Raw genomic sequence first — 16073 nt, 5'->3', positions numbered from 1 at the left:
TTTTCGACCCCCTCACAGTATGTCCGATACTAATCTTATCAAGTAAGTATCTGCGCAAATGATTGCGACATTGCCATGTCCATATAGTTCAAGAAACATAACTACTAGTCATCTTGCATTCTAGTCATCTAGCGTTTTCTATGCGTCCACCTTTATAGAAAAATTTCGACTAGGGACCATTTTCAACTTTTGACATTCAAGTTGACTTGATAGACATTTCTTAGTCACAGGACTGGTCCTGACAGTCTACCTTGAATATATATTTTCAAATTGAAAGGACTCATCATTTAATACTAAACCAAGATTAAATGGAACATGAAAATACATTTCATACGTGATAAATGTTCAACCCCAATGTTTTACAACCATGGGCCTCTAACCCATCTTTAAAACAACTAACAGAATTCAAAACTATGTTTTGACTTCTAGTGCCACAATGTGAGTGTTGCTTCTCACTTGTTGCATAGGTTTAGTTATCATGCTTTGCCAATCTTAATATCCTTTTCATCGAATGTTTTTTGAGATAGGATGATAAGATCTTTTGAGTATGTTTATTTTGTGATCTAGTCTTTCTTGCTACAATAGTGGTTCTATGGGTTTTGCAATGAAGAACCATCAACTCAGCAGTCATGTGATCCACCCAAGTTCAGTGAAGAACTCTTTAATGTAAACAACTCTGTTTTATTGCTTCTTAGGCAATAAGTACTTTTACTTCAACTGTATAGGTTGCTACTTGCTATTGATGCTTTGTTTTGGATTTTCTTACCCAAGCAATTCACAGATATGTGGAAGACTTTCCAGCTGTATCTTACAACATAGAGATTAGGATTTAATTTCCCATGCAACAACTCATGGTCTCCAATCCATGTTGCCATTTCAAACCACGATGCATATAGCTCGTTCTTGCCAATGGTTAACTTTAAAGGGATCTTGCTTGATCCTTTGCCAGTGTTTATGTGTGTAGCAACAATATTGAGCATATCTTCATTTCCTTGAATCAAGAACTAATCCTATGTACCTTTTCAAGTACCATAAGTTTTTCTTGATCTCAATCTACTTGATCTTTACTTAGACCAATAGAGATTGGTATATGTTCGTTATGCCTAAAACCATACGATACATTTTTGTCGATCCTTATATTATATCATACATGATAAATTCTTTTGCATAATAATTCCCAATTGAATTATATTCATGTAACTTTAGCTCATCCAGTGTTAGTAGATACTGAATCCGGCTAAATTCTTTAGTATATAATATGGGTGAAGAATCTCATTTAGATCCTTTGATGTTTAACTTAGTAAATGCTTATACATAGTTCAAACATTCTTTACTTAAATTTATTCATATGGGTCGAATATCTCCAAGGGAGTCTATCGTGTTTGATTTAGTAAATGCCATTACTTAATCTAAAACAATAGTATAAGATCTTTGTAAATAGATCTTAATACCCAATATGTACTAAGTTTCGCCTTGGTCCATCATTCATGAATGATTTCAAATCTAAATCATTAGCATTTGAATGTTATTTTACAATAGAGAGATATATGTGTGATACACATAGGACAAATTAAGTCGTATGAAGGAAGGGTTTGCCTAAGATAATGGGAATTTGGGAATCCTCCTGCATGTCTAGCACCACAAAATCCATAGGTATATAAAATTTACCTACTCTAACGGGGACATCCTCTAAAACACCTAAGGGGTATTTTACAGAACGGTTGGCCATTTGTAGTGTAATATTAGTAACCTTTAGCTCACCCATGTTTAATATAGTGCAGACAGACAAGGGCATAACAGATACACTAGCACCTAGATCACACAAAGCTTTATCAATAAAAACGGTGCAAATGCTACATGGGATGGAAAAACTCCCGGGGTCTTTAAGTTTAGGTGGAGACTTGTTTTGCAATAAAGCACTACATTCCTCAGTAAAAGCTACAGTCTCTACCTCACAAAAAGCATGTTTCCTGGTCAAAATATCTTTCATAAATTTAGCATCTGCAAGAACTTGTAAAATTAATTCAGTATACGGAACTGTTACCTGCAAATTTTTGACCACATCTAATAATTTGTTAAACTGTTTGTCTAGCTTACTCTTAAGTTGCCGGTTTGGGAAGGAAAGTGCAATAGGTGGTACTTGAATACCAGTTCTCTTCTTAATCTCAGGTGTAGCCTCTTTCTCACAGACTACCTTTTCAGCTTGTATCTCTTCTATGACTACCTTCTCAGCTACTTTCTCAACCGGACCACTGGCAGACGCCCTAGAATCAACATCATAAGGCATAGAAGGGCCTTCGTATCCATGCCCACTCCACAAGGAGATAGCATTTGCAGTCTCTCTATTCTCAGGCTGTGAAGGAAGATGGTTCTCCCAACAAGACTAGTAGCCATCTGAGCCAACTGAGTATCAATGATCTTGTTGTGAGCGGCAAGATCATCAATTTTTACATCCTTTTTCATTTAGAGACTTCTGCATCTGGAGCATCATATTACGCATCTCCACCAACATAGGGTCAGACTGAGTGGCCTGAGGCTGTGGTTGTGGATGTTGTGTCTGTTGTCTAGAGAACCCAGGTGGTCCACCAGACTGTTGATTATAGTTACCCCGTGGTTGGTATTGTTGTTGTGGTGGGGGAGGGGGTGTTGAACCTGATGTGGGTTCTGAATATTCGTACTCTTGTAAGATAGTGGAGGATTATTTTTGCCCCTCATTGTAGGAATTGGAGTATGGATTATTCTGTTTGTAGGCCTGAAATGCGTTACATTTCTCAATGAAGCTTCTACTCTCCTGTGCATAATGACCAGATATCCCACAAGCATCACAGACAATCACAGATTGAGAATTCATTGCAGCTACACTAACAGGTTGAGCAGATTGAGAAGTTGTTGCTTGCATATTATCAAACTTGTAATGTAAAACAGTCAATTGGGTTGTTATTTGTTCTATGGAACTTAGCTCATACTTACCACCCTTGTTAGGTAGACCTATAGGATTCCCGTATTGGGCATTATGAATGGCCATCTCCTCAATGTAACACCCTAATAATTCCTTGCTTTTATAAAACTATTTTCCAACTTAAAATAAAGGAATTACTAAAGTATTACCGCCACCGTGATAACGGTTAAGGCTAGTACCAGAATTACGCAACGGAATTTAATGTCAACTAACTTTCAAACAACATAAATAATAATTATTGAGGCCTCCTACAAGTTGGAACCATAACGACCCAGAAACCAAAGTATTAAAATTCAACAAAACCCAAAATATGCATATAGTATAATTCAAAATAGTTTTAAAGTACGAAAGAATGCAACTCTCTCAATCATCCCAAGCCACATGATTTCGATCGTACTTCGATCTACCAACCTGCTATATTATTCTACTCTCCAACAATGCAAGTGCAAGTGATGGATCATCATAGGGTCATTAAGGCAAAGGCCATGACCAAAAGACACAAAGCACGTAGTCAGCTAAAGCTGAGTACTTACAAGGCTAGAGTGAAGTAAAACTATAAACATGCATCACTCGCTAAGTACTAATCAACATGCAAAAGCCATTTAGTAATCAACAAGTAAATCATGAATATAAGACTAGGCTCTTGACTCGACTCTTGAATCACAATTTAGTTAGAATAAGCTTCGAACGGGCCAAAAGAATATTCCATAAAGGAAAGGTGTTGGGAGCCCACCAAACACCATAATAAATAATAAAATATCGGACCATACCGAGTGTCGGGCCATACCGACGGAATTCCAGCGCATAAATTGAATGAAAAAGCGTCTTGTATCATTAGTAGAAGATCAAGCTTTCTGGCAAGTCTCCCCCCATTGTTCATACTCAAGGTATATACGTTCCAAGAGTTTTGAAGCTTGTTCTGGTTGCACTTTACGTTTACTAATATTTTATTAAAGGTGAACTCGAGACTCAACAAACCTACATACATACATACATTAATAAATGACAACCAAAACAATCTCATTTTAATCCTTTAGGACTTGTGATCAATCAATCAAGACCTAGTGAAATTACTACCAAGTTCCTTCTCACAAAAGGTGAGATTCCACATCATGCCTATTAACATGAGGGTTGTGCCCTTGCACGACAAATCCTAATTCATTTCATATAAAATATTCCCAACTGAACCCACATGTGCGGTGGCTTACGTAAGCTAACCCTTCACATGTAATAAAATAAATAGTACAACGTGGTACGAATAATTGGCTCAAATGTATGCTAGACATCCCGTACAATAGCATAACAATAAATAATTCATCCCTTGTATGTGAAACAAACCATACATGCATAAATATTGTACAACATGATTGACAATGAAATCCATACTCACAATAGTCCTAACATGCTTGTTCGACCAATAAATCAATAATTCCAATATAATAATCCACATGATCGTTCACCAAAACAAATATGAATCCACTAAGTTCACATAATATAATTCACATCAATAACAATCATGTAATGTTCCTTGACAAATAGTGTGGTCGCCATAGACTTGTACGTACCTTGAATATCTAAGCGTAGGGGCCACTTTGCAAAACGATCACTTATTTAGAAATCACCTCCTATCATCAAAATAATGAAACTTTAATTATTTCCATGTTCATTAAATTTCTAGCAACTTTATAAAATATAAAACTTTGTTAAATAATTAGAATTCAAGCGTTCTTTAATCAAATAATCGTCTCAATTTGCAAAATTAATCCCTAGTACGAAAACATACTTTTTCCACCCTTAAAATCAATAAAAATCGACACTTTGGACCTTTTTATAAATCTGAAAATATAATTGATTATCATAATTAAATTAGTCACCTACTTATGCTAATCAATTGACCCATTAGGTCTAGGTTAAAACCCTAACTTGAATTTCTCAATAAAACCAATTTAACATCACAAAAATCAATTCTTTATTACATAAACAAATCTGAAAATTCATGCTTTAATAATTAAAATACGCCTCATGAATCAAAACATATAAATCCTCCAAATACGGTGTTCATAACCGATTCCAAACATTTTAATTATTCAAAACAATAATAATAATAATTTAATTTAAAATACGGAATTGAAATAGAATAGGTAAGGAAGGAGAGAATTATACCAATCCGGCCTATAGCACGGAACAACCACGACTTAGTGTGATTGGGCAAAAGAATTGAATGAACGGAACAAAGCAACACACACACACACACGCCTTGTGCGTGTGCGCGCGCGAGGGGGAACGAAGAGCAGGGCAGCAGCTGTAGCACCCCGACAATTCTCCTTTTTCTAAAATAACCTTTTTATAAATATAACTATAGAGAATTATCAACGTATTATCGCCCGTGTGAAAACGTAACGCTTATTCAGAATTTTGCAGCGGAAAACATAAAACTAACTTTTAGGTTTATAAATAATCGATTACAGATTTAATCCCAAAAACCAATCAACGAAAATAAGGAAATGTAAATAGTACGACAAGTTTTAAGTGCAAATTAACAAACCCAAGTCACTTAGCAAAACAAAATAAATACAAGCTCTCTAATCCCGATCCCAATGATGCATTATCTTCAAACCTGTAGATGGACAATGCTTATTGATCCTTAGAGACTGCTCACCAAAATGGGTCATCATATGATCAATAAGGCATAGCCATGATCAACACACACAAATAAAGCACGTAATCAGCAAAGCTGAGTACTACATACTAAAACAATAATAATCCTAACATGCACTACAACAAAATAAGCTTTTAATAGCGCTTTTTTGAATGAAAGACAACGCTTTTAAAGCGCTGTTAATTAGCACCGCTGTTAAAAGAATGACAGCGCTTTTAAAAAGCGCTGTTAATATTACATCATTTAATAGCATTCAATACATGAGCGCTATTAAAGCTTCGGTATGGCGGAAAATTTTATAATTAATTTAATTTAAATTAATTAATTGCGTGTAACAAAAAAGCGTTGTTATTTAAGTGCAGTTTTTTATTTTGTCGGACTCTTTTTTAATTTTACTTTTTAATTATTAAATACCTGTAATAACATATAAAAACATTTTAGAGCCTACACAGGGTAATCAAATTGAATATATATAAGATCCAACTTCATTTCTATCATATCAAATAAGCGTCTCAATGTCTCATGCATAACTTAAAAAATCATATGTGCCTAAATACACAGAAGAATAAAAGCACACTAGAAAACAGAAAGAAGTATCCTTGTCATATAATACTTCTTTTAATTTCAAACCAATAAACTAAAATTAAAGCATTCTAGAGAAATTCCAGTCGAAAAACATAATTAATCCACCACAATATTCACACGAGAAGAACATGACGCGTCCATTGAGCTTTGACTTCATCAATTTGCCCTTGATCATAATTCGGAACATTGCAATCATGAAAGTACTACAAAATGAAAAAATTAACATTAATTAGTGACAATGCATATAATAATGTCTAGGCTTAATTGAACAAAGAAAAATACATACATTTTCAAATATTCGAGTTTGCTTATGGTCGATAATCTCTTTCATGTATCTCGCGTCATAATATCCAGAATCCATGACATTCTTTTGCCGAGGACACTACACAAGCAAAATACAATCAATTACTTTTGAATACTTTAAAAAACAAATAAAAATTGCAATAAACATAAATCATAGGACATACTTGTATCTGTATCCACTTGGTGCTCATTTTAATTTTCTTCAACAATCCTTTTTCAGTTCGAAAACCAAAAAGTGCTATGCAAACAAAACCAAAAAAAAACTTAACTTTAAACGACATAACTTAAAGAAACAGAAGAAAATCATCATCCCAAAATGAGAAGGATAATTTAGTAGTAAAAAGAGGAATATTTCAATTACATGATACAAAAAAAATCCAGATATATGCAGCGAAAATTCTGATAAGATGTTCCATAAAGAATGGAAATATTATACTCAAAACCTTCTTAAAGAATTTTTGGAGTATGTTTAGCAGTTAAGATGATAAGATGCCTTTTGCACTATCACAAGGAATCTTCAATCAAATGACCTACAGTGGAACTTTACAGGAGAACAAATTTGAACAAATATAATCAATGAACACTAGGCAAAACAGTAAACTACCCAGCCTAGACTAACTTTATGCAGATAAAGTCTTTCCAAAGTCATATTCATAAGAACCAACAGTGAAATAGGAAAGAGAGGGCGTTGAACCACTTTACAAAAACGTGACCATATAACAGAAATTACTTTCAAATCCATATCTAAAATGAGCTTATCCCTGTGAACAGTGTAGTATCAAAGAAAAAAATCAATAGTTTTGCAGAGAAATAGAGTTGGTAGAAACAGAGTAAAAGGAACAGTAGAGGAGATGAAGCGCACAGCTCAACTAGAAGCTGCGTCTGCACAATGTTAGACAATATATATTATACATCTATACTTCAGTGTTAATCCGAGTATATAATCTGAGCTCAGCTAGAAGTTTTGTCTGCAGAATACACTATTCAGACAACATAGGTTGGACTTCATTCATTGATCCTGAGTACATAATCAAAGCTCAACTAGAAGATGTGTCGGCACTCTGCACATTCATAAGACAGCATAGGCTTCTTTTCATTCTTAGTTTCTAATTTTAAAATTAAATTTGCAATATGTTTGAATCCTACAAATTAACCACTATGTTTTAAAAAAATGTCGATATAATGATTGATCCAAGTGACACAACTTAAATAATAACAGAGAATACTGAAGCGATACAGGCAAGCTCTTCGAATCACATATGCTCTCGAATCACAAAACCACTTACCTCAGTGGAGCTGGATGATTAGCAAACTCCAGTATTCTGGATATATTAAATTTAATATTTTATTTGACTTGAAAAACAATCACTACACTTAGAAGCCTGACAAATTATAAATATTAAAAAAGTGGATCAACACTAGTGGAAAAAACGCCTATTGTAGCCCCCTTGTTGAGGGGGGCATACATAAGTGAGCCTCAATAACCACCCAGTCAACGCGGGTCAAATATTTTACTAACAGATTGGGGCGGGCTTTTGTGGGGTTCGCTTCTATAGAAACTGTTGAAGGGGGCTTTTGATTGCCCGCCTCAATAGACACTAGTCTAAAGGGGCGGGCTTATGTTTGTTCGCTTCAACAAGTCTTCACAATCTACTGGTTTTGATTCTATCTCCTCCTCATTTCATCTGTTTCATTTCTCTCTCTTCTCTCCCCTCTCCCCTCTCCTCTCTCTCCTGGTTCAATACTCCTCAAACCCGCTATTTCGTCAACAAATCGGGCTCCCTCTCCTCACAGTCGTTGGCTTCCATGGAAGCTTTTCCTCCGCCTTCCATGGAAGAGTTACAAAGCTAGGGTATCTCCGCGACCTCTCTCCCTCGACTCTTCAAACTCGTCGATTTGTCTCCCTCCTCAAGCTAGGGTATATCGATTCAACCGTCATCTACTTAGCATTCTCGAGGAAGACGACGTCGTTCTCCAAATGAGGTAACTCTTTCATCTCTCTCCATCTCTCCTGCATTCTTCAATTCTTTTAGGTTTTTGATTTTTCATATTATTTTTTATTAAATTTTTTGATTTATAATTTAGGTTTTTGATTATTTTTGTTGATTTTAACGATTTTTTATTTTCTAACGGGAGGTGCGGCTCGGGTTTCGGTAGGTCGTGGGTGGTCGGATGAGGCGACGCAAGCAAGGTGATGGCTTGCTGGTGGCTCTGATCTTGCGGTGGTAAATAGATCTTCTTCTTCTTCTTGGAATTACTCCCATTAGTTCCAATTAATGATTTACAATTGTGGTGAATTTAGGTTTTTTATTTTAGGTTTTTTGTCTCAAATTAGTTGCCGTGGTGGTGGTTTATAATCTGAATTCGTTGATGAGTTTCTAACATACAGTTCCTTTAATTTCTAATTGGAAGAGAGTCAGGCAACTAAACAGGGGATCAAGCCCGTACTATTTAGAACTTTTATGCTTTATCTTAGTGCTAGTTAGTATGTTGTTGGAGAAACTTGTTGTAAGACCATCAGATGGTTGCGGCAATGTCTACATCTGGACAACTTCAATGAATATGTCAGGGCAATCTGAATTTGTAAAACCGATATTTATTACATTCTTATTTTGATGTAAATTTGCGCAGACTATGAAATTATGCAATATGTGCTAAAAGTTGTTCTTTTATTAGTAAATTTGCAGCACTAGATGAGTGTATGGCAGTTATCCCTTTTATTTTTACTTTTGTTGTTCCTGCCTACTAATGTTTTCTACCTGATGGTCTTGTGCTCAGCTTGTTTATTTTCCTTTTGTCTTGCTATGTACCTTGCAGTTGCCCAGATGTCTTTGTCTCATGTTTTCTGTACTCAGCTCTAGGTTTGCATTGTTATGATTGACATAGAGTAATTATATCACAGTTTGTTGTGTGAACTCCGTTAAGGTTAGTTTCAACAACAGCTTCCCTCGTTCTTTTTTATCAGAGGTTGAATCGATCATCAGAAGAAGAATTAGGCCAAAAATTATGCTAGAGAACAAGACACTTCATGCTTGCTTGTTGAATTTTTCCTAACATTTTCAGACACAAGTCCTGATTTCCAGTTCCCACCTTTTTATATATGAGTTTTGCACTTGGCTTGGGAGCTATTTGAATCAAAAGCACATAGCAACCGAAGTGTAGGATCTTTAAGACAAATGATTTTATTTTGCAGCTATATATCCAAGTCCTGCAGCATCTAAAGCTGAGTTATATGAAGTCATGACCAGTATGGTTTATTTCAGGATCACAACCATGCTCAATGTGGAATTACAGAGGTATTCTACTAATTGTTTAATTTCAGAAAATAGGTTGATGCATTTTTTTGCTTGTATATACATATACTGCTTTCCAATTTCCATCATCTGTCTTGTATTCCTGGCTGTCATCTCATAGCTTTCTGAATTAATGTTCTTTTATAATGTTATGTCTGCAAACAAATGGAATGACGACAGTGTAGTAAACTGAAGGATTTGAAGACTGCATTTCTGACAGATGACGCAACAACAATTTGTTTAGAGGTGATTCATCTTCTTGAAATCGAATTCTTTGATTGAACTTATGTAATTTTGGGGAGTTTTAGTTAATAATGATTTAGCGAACACGATTTTATATATTTGATTGTTTTGGTTAGATTCTGGAGAAAGGAGATCTTCAAGTTGCAGGGAAAGAAAGGGAGGCTCAATTGTCACTTCAGTTTCGTGATATTGTCACCATTGTCATGGAAAACACCATTAATCCTGACACGAAACGCCCTTACTCGATAACTATGATCGAACGTTTGATGCATGACATCCATTTTGCTGTTGATCCTCATAAAAGTTCCAAAAAGCAGGTTTAGCACTGTTTTATCTACTGTATTGCTATGCATAATTCTTCTGATTTGTCTTATTTTGGAACATTTGATTAGCTGTATCTTTGATTGTTGCACTTTCTAGATTACAGTATAAAGTTAAGATAAATTATGGTTCTATTGTGTAGTTTAGCTCATAAGTTAATTCTATGCATCGTGAATTACAGGCACTAGATGTTATTCACCGGCTTGTAAAGAAATTTCCCATCAAAAGATCTCCAATGAGACTTCGACTTACTGTTGGTGAGCAGAATTTTTCCACTGTATTGGAGAAGATAGGCACTTGGAATGGTGAGATTGTGACTATGGATGAATCTGGAACTCAATTTTCACTTGTAAGTTCGCAGATATCTCTGGCTGCTTCTCACTTTCTGTTATGATATGAATTCTTTTTACTCATATTTTTTTACTTTTAAGTACTTGATTATCGTACTTTAGCAATTAATCAAGCGTATTCAATGCCTTTTTATGAAGTTGCATAAAAGTATGTCTTTGGTGATATGCAATGTGATGTTTGGGTTGTTTGATAACTTGCTTTCATTAGGCAAGTGCTTTTTATGTATTATACAGCAGTCCTGTGACTCTTTGAGTCTTGGCAATGTTTCTTTAACAGGTCCTATATACAACGGGTGTAGTTTTACAACGAAGATTGGTACCCTAAATTTCATTCATGTCTTTTAACCCGTTTGTGAAGTTGACTTTTATTGGATTTGGGGTGACTTTTATGTGATTTTGGTTAACTAAGTTCACTGCATACAGATACACCGGCCTATGGTATGAATGTTTTATAAAGTATCCTAAATCAGTAAATTGTTGGTGAATCTATGGTATTTTGATTATAATTTTCCTATTTTGGCACCAACAAGATAAGTGATTATACAATGTAGTGGTTAATCTGCTTTACTTTCCCTAGGTCTCATTTTATTACCTTACACCTTTTCTTGCAGTCTCATTGGCTTTCTGGCATTTGTTTTCATGATCCTGCTTAACTTTCTAACATGGAAGATAATTTATTTTTTATAGATGGTTGCTTTTATAGAGATGTTAACCTGTCTCCCTTAGAGGAATACACTACCTATTTTGTGTTTGCACTTTGCAAGGATCTTCTGCCTCGAGGTGGTAGATTTCACTTGATAACTACTAAAGAATTTTCATATGAGAAATGTACAGTTGTGTTCTTGTTTTGGGATTATTAGAAAATTGTCTCTTACTATAGAAAAATATTATCTGAATTATTGTGTGATTTTGACCTACTAGTCTATTACCATTTTATCCTCAACTTGGATCAAGGCAACCTAATTATCATACATCTAGACTTTGTGCATTTGTTTCTTAATATGCTGTGAAATATAAATTAAAGCCGGAAAATGTCAGCATGATTTCCAGAGCTTTTTATATTGTCCTGGTAATTAGAGGGGGAGTTTTATAGTATGTTCGAAACTCGAAGGTAATGGGGTAAACTATATTACAAAGAAAACAACTATAGATGTCTGAATTAATTTGCTTATTTTCTTGGAGAGAAACTTTGCAGAAAAATATGTGCATATCTTCTACCCTAATATGGTCAAATTAGTTTTTCACGGTTTGCTTTCAATATTTATGGAAAAATTGAGTATTTTACCAATCAAATAATGGAAAAATTATTGATTTTGACAGCCTTACTTTTCTAGTGTAATCCCCAATGTCACACTTCCATATATTTCAACATTGCTGGTTCCCAAATACAGTGTTAGTGAAAACTGAAAAGAGCATGAAATCACCATACTTTTGCAGGTTTGTGAAGTTGATCCAGGTTTATATCGATAATGCAATTGGTTGGTGAGAGACTTACAGGGGACGCTGGAACTGGTAGCACCTTCTGTTCATGCAGGGGAAGCTGCTTGTATATGAACCATCCATTCTTGTGAATAGCACTTTTCAGGTATTGAATTGTATGTGCTATTAGTGTTATTAGTTTATTACCATTTCTTATAGTAACCTGGTTAAAACCAACAAAAAAAAATATGTTGGGACCTCTGCAGAATAAGGTAACCTAGTGACCAATAATCTGTGCTTATTTTAATTAGTAAGCAGTGAAGACAACCAAACTCCAAGAAGATATAACTTGCCTGTGGTCCTGTGATTTTTAAGAGATCAAGGTTAATGTAATACGAGGAACTTGGTGATTCTGTGAATCTGAATTTTTTTTCAAGATTCAATTACCCCAGAAAACGAGGAAATAAAACCATTTAATGATACTCCGTACTAATATTTTGGCAACTTTAAGATTATCGTATGTTTCTACTGGTAGTTATGCTTTCGAGGTGAATATATTTTCACACAGTGGGTTGCAAACTTGCAATCAGTAGTATAGCTTGTACTGTCTCATAACAATTTATTTTAAGTAGCTTTGTTAGGAACTTCTATGAACAAAACTTACCTTTAGAGAAGTGAAAATAACAAACCCTCATAAGTTATGAACATTAACACCCGTGCAAGAGTTTAAACTCATAACTTACTTGGAAGAATCAAAGCATTACATAAACGATACAGTGAACTGTGATTTATAACACCTAATTAGGACGGTAGTAAGCCACATAAAGATTATCTTTTTATGCTTCAATGGAATGTAAAGATAATATCGTGAGTGTGAACTTTGGTACTCTATAGCTCATATATTTTCCTTCCATCTTGCAGGGATCGAGTCGATTGGAATTAGAAAGTCAACACGGCCGTAATTAAGGTTTGTAATGCATGATCTAAAGGGAGCTAAGTGGCCGGATTAGAGAAATTTGTTAGACTAGCTCTCTAGCCTTTTGTCTTTATTTGTTAATATTAGTTTTAATTTGTTAGACTAGCTAGCTAGGTGTTTAAAAATTGTAAACGTACGTACTATACGCTTTTCTCTATTGGGTTAATATAAATGAAGTTAATTTAATGATTTATTAATAAAAAATAAGCAGATTCATACCTTTGCTATTCTGGTGTTGATTGGTGCGTGTACAGGTTTCAATGCTCAATGGTGTATATATATATATTTGGTTATTGCCACCTATTTTATATATTAAAAGAATTTGGAAAAAAAAAAAAATGTTGTTGAAGGGGGCTTTTAATGTACCCCTCGACAACATATGAATTTATGGCGCCAATGTACAGGTATTGGCGGAAAAATAAAGGTCTGTTGAGGGGGGCATTTAAGAAGTGAGCCTCAACAGAGGTGTCTGTTGAGGCGGGCTTTTGTAAAGCCCCCCACAACAGGTCCTTATTTTTCGCTTTGGTTTTGGCCTGTTGAGGCGGGCTTTTGAAAGCCCCCCACAACAGACTACCTGTTGAGGCGAACAAAGCCCGCCTCAACAGCTATGTGAGCTGTTGAAGCCACGTCTGTCGAAGCGGGCCTTGTTCGCCTCAATAAGCCCAAAATGCCCCCCTCAACAGGTATTTTTTCCACTAGTGCAAGAATTAAATAAATTTCACTTACTACAAAAGCTGCTTAAACTCTTTCTTGGTGAAAGTGATCTTCACATAGGGTTATAACCTTGCAAAGAATCAGAACTAAAAGAAGTCAGGTAAATGTAAAAAGATAAACTAAATAGATAATTCAGGAAATCACCTCCTTGTCGTCAAAGGATTTTCCTTCAAAGGAAAACTAGACTTATTATCAAAGCTAATGGATGTTACTTTGGCAACATTCTCAGTTGGATGTATAGAACACTAAGCTGGTTGGAATCAGATGAGGACATAAGAGTCTACTACTGTTCTTAGATGGATTGCACAGGATACTGGATTCACTAAGATTATTCAGTAAGATATATATGGTTTGATGTTTTAGGATTCGCTTCACTGTTATCTAGGTTCATGTTGTCTAATTTCTTCTAGGATGCTTTTTTGCACCGATATAATTAACAAATGTACATCTTCTTCAATTGGTGTTTCTCCTAGGTATGTTCAATATACATTAATTCACAGAATTCAGCCGCATTTTATTTATTGATAATGTGGCTACTTTAATCAAACTGGAAGCTAAAAAGTCCAAAAGATAAAGAAAAAACCAAAACTAGTTGAAACACAAGGCATATATGAATTTATCCAGGTAGTTTACATTCATTATTAAACGCCTTGAACGTCTGAACAACATGATTTAAACCAGAAGTTGGTAAGATTACATCATATTTTTTATGCTAATAACACATTAAATGAAGTGAGCTTTGATGCCAATATATAAATTGGATTACATGAAATCTCAAGTCAGTACTCTAAAATAATTCTTTTACGAGAAAAAAAATGAATTAAAGCCAAAATAGAAGACATACGGGGGGTGCAGGACCTTAAGACCATTAATATCAATAAGAAAGAATAAAAAGGACAAGCACATTTGCATCTGTTACATCTGAAAAGGACAAGCCATAAAAGTTTAATGAGCATAAGCTAAATACACCTATAAATTAACCAGTAAAGACAATCCATTCCAAAAAAATGCTACTATTCCTCTCCAGCCAATTACCCAGTAAACACACACAAAAGTTAGTGCCTGAAATCTCCCAAAACTCATATTAGTCATATATGTTGCACTAATGGCTCAAAACAGTCAGCGGGGTACCAGCTAATTCCAAAATACCCTAAAGAAAATCCTCTATCGCAGATAAGCTACTGTGCAATGGAAGAACAAATGTTTCCCACCTTTGCACTAGCAAAACACTAGACACTTATACAAGGACATGGAGTAGGACCTGCATATTATGACAAGGACTGAATAATTGAGGATATACAAACTACAAATCTCCAAAACATTTAATTATTTATTGAGAGTATGGCTACTTTAATCACATTGGAAGCCAGAAGTCCAAAAGAGAAAAGAACAGATAAAAATAAGTTGAAACACAAGGCCTATCTAAATATATCCAGGTAGTCTACATTCAATATTAAACGCCTTGAATGTATGAATAACATGATTTAAACCAGAAGTTGGTAAGGTTACATCATTATTTTTATGGCAATAACAAATTAAATGAAGTGAGCAATGTTGTTCTACCTGCGCATATTGAATTTGTTGTTTTGTCATCTCCATTTATTATAGGAATTATCAGGTCTACCATTCTCAGAACACCTAAAACCTCTATCAATAAACAATCAATCTTTAGAAATATACAGAGGATAACACTCATCCCAACCCATTTCCCATCAAAATAATCACAATCTTCTTCACTAAATCCCAACTCTCCATTACCACTAAGATTAACCCAGCCTACCATGTGACATGAGCGACCCAGCACCTGAACTTACCACTACATTTCCAATACTACCACTATCTAAGTAAAACAATGAACATAATCGACACCAAGTTAGCACCAAAACAGTAACTAGTTCAACATATCTAATTTCAAATCAATCTTACAAAACAGATGAATTTCATTCACATATTCACACATCTAAATTAATCATACGGAGTACAACACATCATTATTAAGAAAACTTCAATCTATGATTGATTATGAACAATTTTTTCGGTCCCTATCATATAACATTGTTTGCAATTTAAAAGAATTTATACCAGTAAAAACTAATCCCCATCACCAACAGAGAATCCTAATTCCTAAAATAAAATTCAGAAACCTAGATAAATCCTCAACATCGAGTATCACTAGTTGATAAACCAACATATGAAATTCCTATTCCTATTCAAACTCGCAAATTCATAATTGATAAACCTTAAAAACAAC

General features: G+C 34.7%; 2 long non-coding RNA genes across 3 annotated transcripts; both read left to right on the top strand.

Moving 5' to 3' along the window:
* The first annotated feature begins 8049 nt into the window (after positions 1-8049).
* Positions 8050-10311, top strand: LOC130461290 (uncharacterized). Of its 2 annotated transcripts, XR_008921735.1 has the most exons (5): positions 8050-8489; positions 8664-8731; positions 9700-9802; positions 9980-10045; positions 10159-10311. It is a non-coding gene; the product is annotated as an uncharacterized lncRNA (long non-coding RNA). The 2 variants fall into 2 exon arrangements; XR_008921734.1 differs by lacking the exon at positions 8050-8489 and having other exon boundaries at positions 8562-8731.
* Positions 10312-10550: 239 nt separating this feature from the next.
* Positions 10551-13328, top strand: LOC130461291 (uncharacterized). The gene is made up of 3 exons (XR_008921736.1): positions 10551-10712; positions 12151-12298; positions 13054-13328. It is a non-coding gene; the product is annotated as an uncharacterized lncRNA (long non-coding RNA).
* The last annotated feature ends 2745 nt before the right edge of the window (positions 13329-16073 follow it).

This window comes from Spinacia oleracea, chromosome 5 (genome assembly GCF_020520425.1).
Source record: "Spinacia oleracea cultivar Varoflay chromosome 5, BTI_SOV_V1, whole genome shotgun sequence".
Classification (NCBI taxonomy): Eukaryota; Viridiplantae; Streptophyta; class Magnoliopsida; order Caryophyllales; family Amaranthaceae; genus Spinacia; species Spinacia oleracea.
The sequence above is the reverse complement of the archived record's forward strand: the minus strand, read 5'-3'. Positions and strand labels throughout refer to the sequence as shown.